Raw genomic sequence first — 10727 nt, forward strand, 5'->3', positions numbered from 1 at the left:
AATTCAAAATCTGGTGCTCCCAAGACAGGCTCCTGCTTTTTCCTTCTGCTCTTCTTGTCCAACAAGATCGCTTCTAGTCTGGCCTGAGAAACCTGCAATATTGCCATCCCCAAGGTGATCAAAAAAAGTCACAAGCCCGACTTACTGCAACACCACCCGCAACGAAGCTATTTAAAAACTGTGAGTTAAAACACACAGCATATCTGAAGATTATTTTAAATTTATATTTAAAACTTTGGCACCTACACTTTCATGCTTTTCCCTGCAAACACAAAAGGAAAAAGAAAGAAAACCAAGAAACTCATCACATCACCCTAAAACCTGGATTACAAAGGCTCAATCCCCAGGAACACTGGGGAGTTACAAAGCTGTCACCCTTCTTCTCAGGGTCTGCCCTGTGCTTGTGCTTCATTCTGCTCCTGTCCCTGGGATTTCCAGAGTCACTTCCAGGCCCTTCAGATATCTTCATACTCAAGACAGACAGCAAGCCCAGTGAGGAAAACCACCAGGAGCTGCAGGACCCTCTGCACACAAAGAAGGGAGATGCAGGACAAGGTGCTTCTGACTCTGCGTGCATGGGGAGCTCGCTGTGTGACTGAAACCTGACATTTTGTGTTGACTGAAGCTAGGTGAGATTTTCAAGCCTCCTATCATTTTGGAAAGCATGTCCCAATATCATGAAGACAATAACTTCTGAATGTTGATCTTACTGCTTGTCTGTCCACTGTAGCTCCCTCAGCTTGGGAGGATGGCACAAGGTTGGCACATTTAGCTCTAACTCTGGACTTTTTAACTTTATAAGTGCAGGCTGAATACCCACCTGTCTTTTTTCAGTTCTGTGGTTTACATTTTGAATTAAAGAAGCCTCCATGCACAAAAATAGAAAAAAAAAGCCAAAACAAAAAACCACATTACTTTTTTTGAACCACCACACAGTCCTGCAAGGAGCTGACTCACACTTCTCCCACTAAGGAGCTGATAAGGCTTTTAACTCTCTAACCATAATTGCTATGCAATGACAGGCATGTGAGAAGCAGAGACAGAATAGATTGGAGATGCTCAAAGGAAGGAAAATTAGGAGGGAATACCAAGAAGCACAGGGAGCATGCCACAGATGAGGCCAATAAGACCAGAGCTGATGGGGAGGTAAACCAAATCCTTGGAGGTGCCAAGGAGCAACTCAAAGATCTGAGCCCTCCCTCGTGTCCAGCTGCAGCAGCTGCTGAGCAGCACGTGGATGAAATGAGCAGAAACCTGCAGGTTTCTGCCTCCCCAGAGTGGCTGGGAGCCCAGGGGTGGGGACCCCCCTGCCCCTCATGCTGAGCTCATCCCTGCTCGGCCAGGTGGCCTGGCACCTCCTCACACAGAGCCAGGCCACAGCAGAAACGCTGGCAAAGTCCTTCCAGCCGAACCTTAGTGACAGCACGGTACCCCCAGGTGGAAGCTCACCTTCCTGCAGCCAGGGAGGGAGGCAGTGGGATCTCTGCTGCCAGACAGCAGCCTCACCACCTGGGGCCCAGGAGGGCACAGAAATGGGCAGGGGGCATACCCCAAGCACCCTTCTGAGAAGGAAGGAGCAGTGCTGTTCCCATGCCCAAACCTCTGCCCACAGCAGCTGTGCTGCATGGACAAGAAGGACACACAGAGGCTTTTCACCACTTTGGGAAAAATCCTGGGTTTTCTTCACTTCAATTCATTTATTAGTGTGAGACCACACCTGTAGGTGTTGCTCTGCCTCCATGGACAACCCCTCTGCTCATTCCCAAGCCCTGAGTCAGGAAGGTCTCCATCCCAAGCACTGGGCATGTGGCAGATGATCTGGAAGTGGGATAGCAGGGGTTACCTCTCCAGAAACACACAGCCAGTTTCATGTTGCACTGCACCTTCACCACAAAGAGGCAGAGGTGGCCAGGGCTGGCTACAGGGCCAAACTGCGTGGCCACCACATCCCATGCCCCCAGAAACACAGCTCCTGCCTGCCTGCCACACTGCCAGGCACAGCCAAAGAGAAGCAATGTTGGAGGAGTGCAAATATCCCCAAGCATCTGCTTCACAATTTGCCCTGGTAGTTGCAGCAGTCAAACCATGAGCCCCCCTGTCTGCCAGGCTGGTCAATCCTGAATGCCTGCCAGGGATCACACCCACATCCCTGCCCCAGAGAGGCTGGCACCCTGTCACAGGACAAGGAGGCTGCAGGACTCACTGTGGCTGTGTGACACTCACACTTTTCCACCAGGACGCTGATTCAAGGTGCTGTGACTGGTGCAGCCAGGTCTCAGGGCTCTGTGCCCATTCCTGGTGCCTCTGTTGCCTTTCTAGCTGCTCCCATGCATCCACCTGCCTCAGAAACCTGCCTTTTCCCAGGCCATTCCCATCAACTGCTGCTCCCTTCTCCTTTAGGCATGTGCCCCAATATGCTGCTCTAAGGCACAGCTCAGCCCCAAGCACTGCTGCTGGAGGCTCCAACATCCCTCCCTTCCTTCCACCAGCTCCTTCGGGGTGTCAGCACCAGCCTAACAAACAGGAACATGCTAAACAGCCTTACAGGAAGGTGTAGCCTGCGATTTTTTTCTCTCTTAACTGTACCACCTTTAGAGAGCCAGCATGAATAAGAGGCAAAAAAGCCTGATGATTTAGAATTGTGATTTACAAGGGAGATCTACCTTGTGGTTGAGGTGTGTGTGACTTAATTAAAAGCAGAAGCTCACTCCCACTGAAGCTGTTTGCTGCCGAGCTATCAAATGCAGAGGAGGAAGAGACCTCAGAAGGAATATTTCCATTAAGTTATGTTTCGCATTAAGCATATGCCTTCAAGAGCTCTCCCTTTCCAAAGCTGGCAGAAAGCTGCAGCTGCTCCTTCATGCAATCAGACACCATCCCCTCACAGCCCTAGCACACCTGTGTTTTCACAAACAGGGCTAGGATGGCCAGGCTGCAAAGCCACAAAGCCCCAAGCACGGGGACAGCTTCTAGCCCTAACAAGGTCAGCAGGTTTTTTTCTCTATTTTACTTTTTTTTTCTTTTTAATCTGGCAGGATTTTGGAAATCAAGTGACACATTTAGTCCTTAAAGAGGCAGGAAAACAGAGCACTACAGCTCTTTCACCTTACCCCTGATGACCAAGCAGCAGGGAATATTTTCCCCTAGGAGACAGACTTGACTTAAGGCTCTGAAAGGCAGAGATGTCCACGGCTCCTCTGGCTCCCCTCCCGGGCACACAGGCTGCCAAACTGCACCCAGCGCTGCCCTGCTCAGGCTTCTGCTCTCCTTGCTGGGCAAAACAAGCCCCCCACCAAGGGCCAGGGCCACATCAAGGTTTCCACGAGGTCTGCCAGCCCGGCTCCCTGCAGACAGCAGTGAGGCTTGCTCAGGGGTGCAGAGGGGCAGCTCTGAGACTGGAGGCAGCACCAAACCCGTGTGGAAAGGGCTGCATGTAAACTGTGTCAGCACAGGGTCGGCAGTGAGAGCAGCAGGTGGGTGAGGGGATGTGGCAGCTCTGCCAAGGCTGCATTGGAAATGCCAGCTGCAACTCAACACTGGCAGCTCCCGGTTACCGGGATCTGGTTCCCTTGGCCTCCTCCCGCCCCTCCGAGGATGCAGAGCACCTGTGGGGCAGCGGAAAATCCAGCCCTGGGTCCATGAGCCGCCCTTCCCCGAGAAGTGACCAAATCCCTGGAGTTGTGTCATGCCCAACTCTGGCAGCCAAGGAGAAGCAAACAAGCTGGTCCTGAGTGTTTCCTGGGGGAGGTCTCACCCCTTAGCAGCACTGTGAATCCAGGGCACAGGGTCCCTTCTCCCCCTCTCCGCCCAGCAGGTTGCTGCAATGTGAAGTTGGTTGCAACTTTTCTCCCCCCTATTTTGAACTCCGAAAGGCACACGGCTCGCCCAGGTGACAGCAGTTTGGTTAGCACAAATTGACTTAGCACTGCAGCTTCACATCTTTGCACCCTGCAAGGCAGCCCTTTCCCATCGCCAGGTGCTGGCAGGTTCCCGCTCCCACAGGCGCCTCCCGGGGGCTGCTTGGAATCTTTGGGACGGTGTTTTCTGGGGAGCTACAAAACCCCGGCCCCAGCCCGCGCCCTTTCGAGCTCAGGGATGCACTCCGGGCACAGCCAAGCCAGCGAAGGGCGAACGAGGAGCTCTGCATCCCCAGAATCGCGCCCGAGCAGGGCTCCGTGCAGGGCGGGAGCACTCGGGGGCTGCCGGCACATCCCCGGCCCCGCCGCGCTGGGCTCCGGCCGGCTGTGGGCAACGGGGCACAAAGGGCAGCAAAACCACCAAAGCAGGAAAGCGACTCGGGAGGTAACCTGGGCGCCCCGACCCATCCATCCCGCTCACAGCCCCAGCCACGGCTGCCGGCCCCTCTCTCCCCACACCGCGCCGGCGGAGCCCCGACCCACCTGTGGGGACAGCGCCCGTACCCGGGGTGCCAACCTGTGGGTACCTCCGGGAACCTGCGGGAGCGGCGCGCCCGGCCCGGAGCAGCCCCTCAGCCGCGGCGGGACGCGGGATGCGGAGCTCGGCCCCTCAGCGCCCGGCTCCGCCCGGCCCGGCCCGACTCGGCGGGGGCGGGCGGCGGGAGGGGCCCGGGCGGCCGCGCTCCTCCCGCCGGGGCGGCGGCACCGGCCCCGCTGCCGCCTGACCCGGGACAAAACTTTTCGGCAGCGGGGAAAATGCCCGGGGGCCGGGGCTGTCCCGGCAGGGCTGGACCCCGTTTCACACCGGCGGCTCCTCCAGCCGAGAGCGGCATCGAGCCCTGCCCAGAACGCCCCGGAGCCGGGAGAGCGGCCCCCGGCACAGCCCCGGCTGGCCTGTTCCCGCCGCAGCCCGTTCGCTCCTCTCCGGGCCCTGTCCCGGGATGCGCCCGGCTGGGAACGGGCCGCCTCGCTCGCTCGGCTGCTCCCGGCGGCTGAGGCAGCACAAAGCCCCGCGCCTGTGGCAAAACCGGCCCGAGAAGTTGAGTAAAGGCGAGGGCGGCCAACCTCGTGCTCCGTGACCTGCTTGTGCCGCCCCATGGCTAGTGGCGGCCAGCGTGACTACTGCGATAGGTATGTGTGTGTGAGCAGCGCTCGGTGTCCTGCGGACAGACCCACCGCCACTGGCAGCATCCCCGCGCTCACCATTCCCTGTCTCGCCTCCCACGGTCCTGCAGCTCGCTCGCATCAACTTTGTGCTCTCTCTTCTCAAGACACTCACTCCATTTTACTGGAATTTTTCCCCGGCTCTGAAAGCCAAAAGCTTCACTCCAGCACCGTAGTTTCTCTCCCAGCCTGCAGCCAAGTGCCGGGTGCTGCTGGAAAGGGCTGTTGGCAGACAGCTGTAGGGCCGTGCAGGTTTTCTCTCTTTACATCGTTCTGTTTACCTCATTTACCCAGCTCTGCTAGGCCTTGGTGTGAGCAGTGCTCATTTTTCACTCCTGCCCATTCCCAGACCTGCAGAGCTGTGGACAAGGGGCAGCTGTGGTCTTGGAGTGGAGAGGTTTGCACAGCACTGTTGGTCACGCTGTGCCCCACAACACCCTCAGAAATAAACAATGACCTGTTACTCCCCAAGCCTGGTAAAAGCATCAAGTCTGCAGCCTCTGGCTCTGCTAGCAGCTCCCACTGCCCTTTACTAGATTTCACTGATGTCCCAGAGGAGAAGCTGCCACAGGACCTCTCCACTCCCTTTTCCCATCCTCCTCTGAGGCTAAACAGAGGCACAAACCTTGCCCAGGGAGTCTAACACCACCCTCCAGAAAGTGTTTTCCAGCCTGGGCAGTGATGGGTGATGAAGGCTCAGTGGGGCCAAGGGTCACATCCAGAGCAGGTGAAGGAGGCAGGAGCCACATAATGAAAAAGCCCCTTGGAAAGCCTTGGGCGACGAAGGTCCAGCAATTTGAAATATGGAGACCCATGGATTTATTCTGAATTTTGGCACTGAAAGCAGGCCTCCAATTTGAAGAGGTGCAGATTATCTGCAGCTCACAGTGGCTATAATGAAGGTCCCCATGTTTCAGTATCTCTGGAAATCTGATCTCTTCTAAAACATGCGGGCTCTTAGGCTGAATTTAACAATCTGGTCTCTGCCTCCATGAAACCAGGACCATGAGGAGAAACATCTCCCAGCAGGAAGTGAGGGGAGAGGAGTGAGACCCCAACTGTTCACACAGGAGCAGGAGTGAAGTGACTTATTTCTGGTTCCTCCCAAAGCTAGCAGGGAGCACTCACTCCTGGTGCCCCACTGACTCATGCTTGTTACTAAGCCCTTAGTAAACTGTGATAATAAGAAATGGCCGCTTTGTGCGGGCTTCAGTTTTGCTCTCAAAAAAAACCCCAAAAAACAAACAAACCAAAAAACAAAAAAAAAAAAAAAAAACCACCAAAAAAAAAAAACCCTCTGGGGGTATGGACAGTTCCTTGGCAACTGTTACAGATAGATGTGCATCACCTCTTATTCCTCACCCAGCAGAAGTGGGACCACAGCCTCATCCCAGCTGGCTTTGCAGCCCTACAAGAGCTGGGACATCCTTCTGAGTGTCACTTGGCATTGTCAGACAACATGCAGTTGCAGCCAGGATGTTGGGGAGACCAGGAAAAATGCCTGGGTGTTTTGTCTGGAGGCAGGAAAGTGCTGCTGCACTGCAGGTGTGCACCAAAGAAGGATTTGTGCGGCTGAGCAGGAAGGAATGGAGGTCTGGAAAGGCACAAATGAGAGCAGATAGCCCATAGTTAGGGTGAGTTGTGTTACAAACTCTGCAGGGACGAGGGTCCTGCTGTGCTTAAAGCACAGTGAGTGACCCCGTGTTGGGAACACATCACCCCGTGCCAGAGAATAGCTGGAGCCCAGCAGCAGCATGGCTCAGCCCAAGGCTGGGTCCTAGGAAGGGAAAGCAAAAGCTGAACTCATTTGAAACTTCCAGGGGAGGCAGGATGTAATTTTCTCCATCTGTCTTCCATGTCTTTTCTCAGCCCTTGCTCTTTTTAAACATCCTGTTGAGGAGTTGAATTCAGAGCTCCCTGGAGGGATTCAGTATCCATCACAACATTACCTGGTAAGAAGGATAAACCACCTGCTCATGCCCCTTCACTGCTGCTCTGGCTCTTCATCCTTAGCACCTTGTTCATCCTGCATGGAGCTACTTACACATTACAGCTGCTGGATCCCTTGTGGGAGCTGGGATCACCTAGGACCCAGCACCTCATTTTGGAGGTCTGGCCCACATCATTTGCTCCAAGATGTATACAACAGTTGGATCCTTGTTTCAGGTTTACTGTTGAAAAAAGGGGGCTTGGAGCTGATTTTTGTGGACTGAGACCCGCTCCCTGCTTGCCAGTCATTAGCAATAACACTTCTCTTCTGGGGTCTGGCTCAGGGTTTTAGCCCATTTAACACTTATGCTTTGTCCATCCTCAAGGATTCACACCCAACCAGGGTGTCACAGAGAACCATAAAAAATACCCTCTACCTTAACTGCAGCTTTTGGTCATCTGCTAAACTCTTCTTAAGCAACTCACATTGCAGTCAAATTTCACTACATTTGCCTGAGTTTTCTTTAGGATGAATTGCATTTGTTTTTTGCTTCATCTTGGGGAAAATGAATGCCTTGGAAAAGCCAAATTCATGTATGACTACCTATGATTGTCCTAACTTTGCAACTGCTCAGCTGCACTGTCTCTACCCATCATGATGAATCTAAAAGGGAGACAGGGTGTGCTGGATGGACACATCCTCTGCTGGGAAATTATCATCCAGCACACTTGGAAACTCTCATGAGACTTGACTGTGGCCTGCAGGCAATCTCCACAGATGTGTCCCAGAATTAAATTATCTATGCAAATACAGTTTTCTTTTCACATGTTGCAAATGAGCCTGTAGAGAGAGACCCGTGCTGGGCCTTGTTTGATGAGGCGCTCAGGTACACACAGGCTTGCACACCGTGCTCCCTCTTGGCTGTCCTGATCTGCATAGTCTGCTCGAGTCCCCGCTGTAGAACGGGTAATGTTGCCATTAGCATGGAGCACCACCCTTCTCTCCTGCAGGGACTCTCCTTTCTCAGCAACTGGCAGCCAGAAGCTGAAACATCCCCCTTAAAAAAGCATGTAGCCACATTTAGGCAATACTGGTTTGGTCCCATTCATTCCTAAAAGGGAAATTTTTTCACGTTTTCCTCTTAAAAAGTTTCCTATTTGGGAGTTTAAACAACTGAACATTTTCTTTTCACATACCCACCTAGTCCCTGGTTCCTTGGGTGTAAATCGTTTAAGTTTTACCCATTTGAAAGTTCATTGGAGCCATCCTGCCTTTCCCAGCCCATTTCCAGGCCATGAGGTTGGGCACTGGACTTTGGACAGGCAGCCATCCAGAGAACCCATCTGCAAGAACCAGGGCTTGTGCCCCACACAGTGAAGCCTCTCAGCAAACACCAGCCACTTCTTCAGCCTTCAGGAGTTTCTATTCTCTTCTCCAACTCTCACGAGCAGGACCTTGGACTTTTTTTCTACTTTTCTGAGATTTCTGAAGGCTTGACCAATCTTTAGCTGTTCTCACACCATCCTGTTGGCTTTCTGACACTTTCCAAACAACCCCAACTCCACTTTGTTCCCCCTGACAGAAGTTCCCCATTATAACCACTTACCTTGATAAGGCAACTGGGAACATGTGTGGACTATTCTTACACAAAGAACTTCCCTCAGGGAGGTTCCCACTGCTCACTCCGTTCCTCCCAGTACATCCTGGAAGACTGTCCATTCAGATGGTGAAATCTCTGCCAGGAGTAGTTAGGTGCAGCTGAGGACATGAGTAAAGAACCAGGTCACATTCCCTTTGAAGCCCATTTTCCATGGCTCTGTGAACTGCTTTAAGGTAACTTTGTAATTCACTCATGCCACAGAAAATTTTGAGCCCAGTTGGTGCCTGTCCATCGTGGGCAAGTTAAAAAACCTTCCTCTGTAGTACAAGGCTCGGCATCTTCCCAGGTTTGAATCAGTCTCTCAGAAAGATGATCTTTCTATGGTTGATGTGGACCCCACTGTTGCTAGATGGACAAGCCAAGATCTTAGCAGTGACCCAGGTGGAAAAAGAAGTAGGAAAGAGTGAGGAAAACCAGAGGGATCAAGAATATGGTGGAAGAATAACACCATGTGAAGAAAAGTGACGTGACCCACATCCTCTTGCAGTAGAAGCTACAGCACTTTGAACGTGTAGGCAGGAAGATCAGCTCCAGCGTGGTTTCCACCATGCTTAGAACTGCAGCTCACTCCCACCCCTGAAAACTGGTTTGTTAGCAACACCCTGCTCATCCTGCCTGGCTCTTATGCAAAGTAAGGCTCATCCCAGAGTCACCTGACAGGGGGCCAGGTCAGAAAGTCACAGAGGGCTTGGGCCTGAGACATGATCTCCTTCAAAGCTGCTGCTTGGCAGCTCCCTGTAGAAGTGGAGCAGGTGCTCACTACTGGAAGAAAGGCTGGTCTGCTTCAACTCCCTCTACTCCTTTCTGCTCCATCCATGAAGCCAATCTGCGGTGTTTTAGAAACTCTCTGTGTGAAGGCTTTTTGCATCCTGCCAGTGGCATTGCTGGATAGGGACCAGCTGGATAGTCAGTCTGTTGGATGTGGGAAAGAGGCTGACAACCTTTTGTAAGCTGGTTTCCCACATGCTTTCTAATTATTGCCTTTTTGGGGGATAGCATCAAGGGGAAAACATGAGGTTATGAATTAGGTCCTGTGGCGAGGAAAAGGGAGCCAGGGTAGAGCTTCTGAGAAAGCAGCAGGATGATCCTACGCCACAGAGTGTAGCCAGTGTGTGGGAATCAAGTGAGGCTGTGACCAAGCTTTCTGGTGGAGGAGGCACCAAGCAGCTCTCTGGCTCTGACAAACAAGGATGTTCATACAGATTTGGTCCTGGGACTCGGAGACAAATGGCCTCATCTTTGATGAGATCCTTTCCAAACAGTTAGGACCATGGCTCCAAATGTCCCCCCATTCCTCTTTCTTCCCTCCACTTTACCTACTGAGCATGCTGTCACAGGGTGTTGAATATTCCTTTGGTCAGTTGAGGTCACCTGTCCTGGCTGTGACCAGGCCCCAAGGACTCCCCAGCCTGGCAGCCTGAAAAGCAGAAAAGGCCTTGGCTCTGTGTGAGATCTGCTCAGCAATAACAAGAACATCTCCATATTATCAGCCCTGTGGACAGCACATATTCAAAATGCAGACCCATACCAGTCACTGTGAAGAAACTTAACTCTACCCCAGCCAAAACCAGCACAAAGGGGAGAGAGAAACTTGGTGGATCATTCCCTCTCCCACATGAGGTTGGAGCACATGCACAGCTTTTATTAAACATCAGCAAATCCCTCTCACATGAATGGGATCAGGCAGAATCATACTTTATGGAGAAGCACAGGTTCTGCCAGTGGGAGGACAGGGCATCCTTGACTGAGCTGTCCACAGCTTGACATGTTTTATTTACCAAAATATAAAAAATAGTGCAGGAGGGTGGGCAGGTGGGGTGGGGGGGAGCAGAAGAAGAATCACACAGTTTTCTTGTTGTTTTTTTCCCCACTTGTGTTTTCCATTGGAGACTTGGTTTTCATCAGTGCCTGGTTTTGGTGAGGGAATAACAAATGCCCTCCAAGGTCAGATGGTGCTTCAGTGAAAGGCCATGCCTGATACCACCCTGCAGAAAAGCCAGCAGAGCTCTGAGCTCCTGAAGGACCAGCCAGGCTCTGCCCAAGCTCTAGTGCATGC

The sequence above is a fragment of the Ammospiza caudacuta genome, chromosome 2, assembly GCF_027887145.1.
Source record: "Ammospiza caudacuta isolate bAmmCau1 chromosome 2, bAmmCau1.pri, whole genome shotgun sequence".
Taxonomy (NCBI): Eukaryota; Metazoa; Chordata; class Aves; order Passeriformes; family Passerellidae; genus Ammospiza; species Ammospiza caudacuta.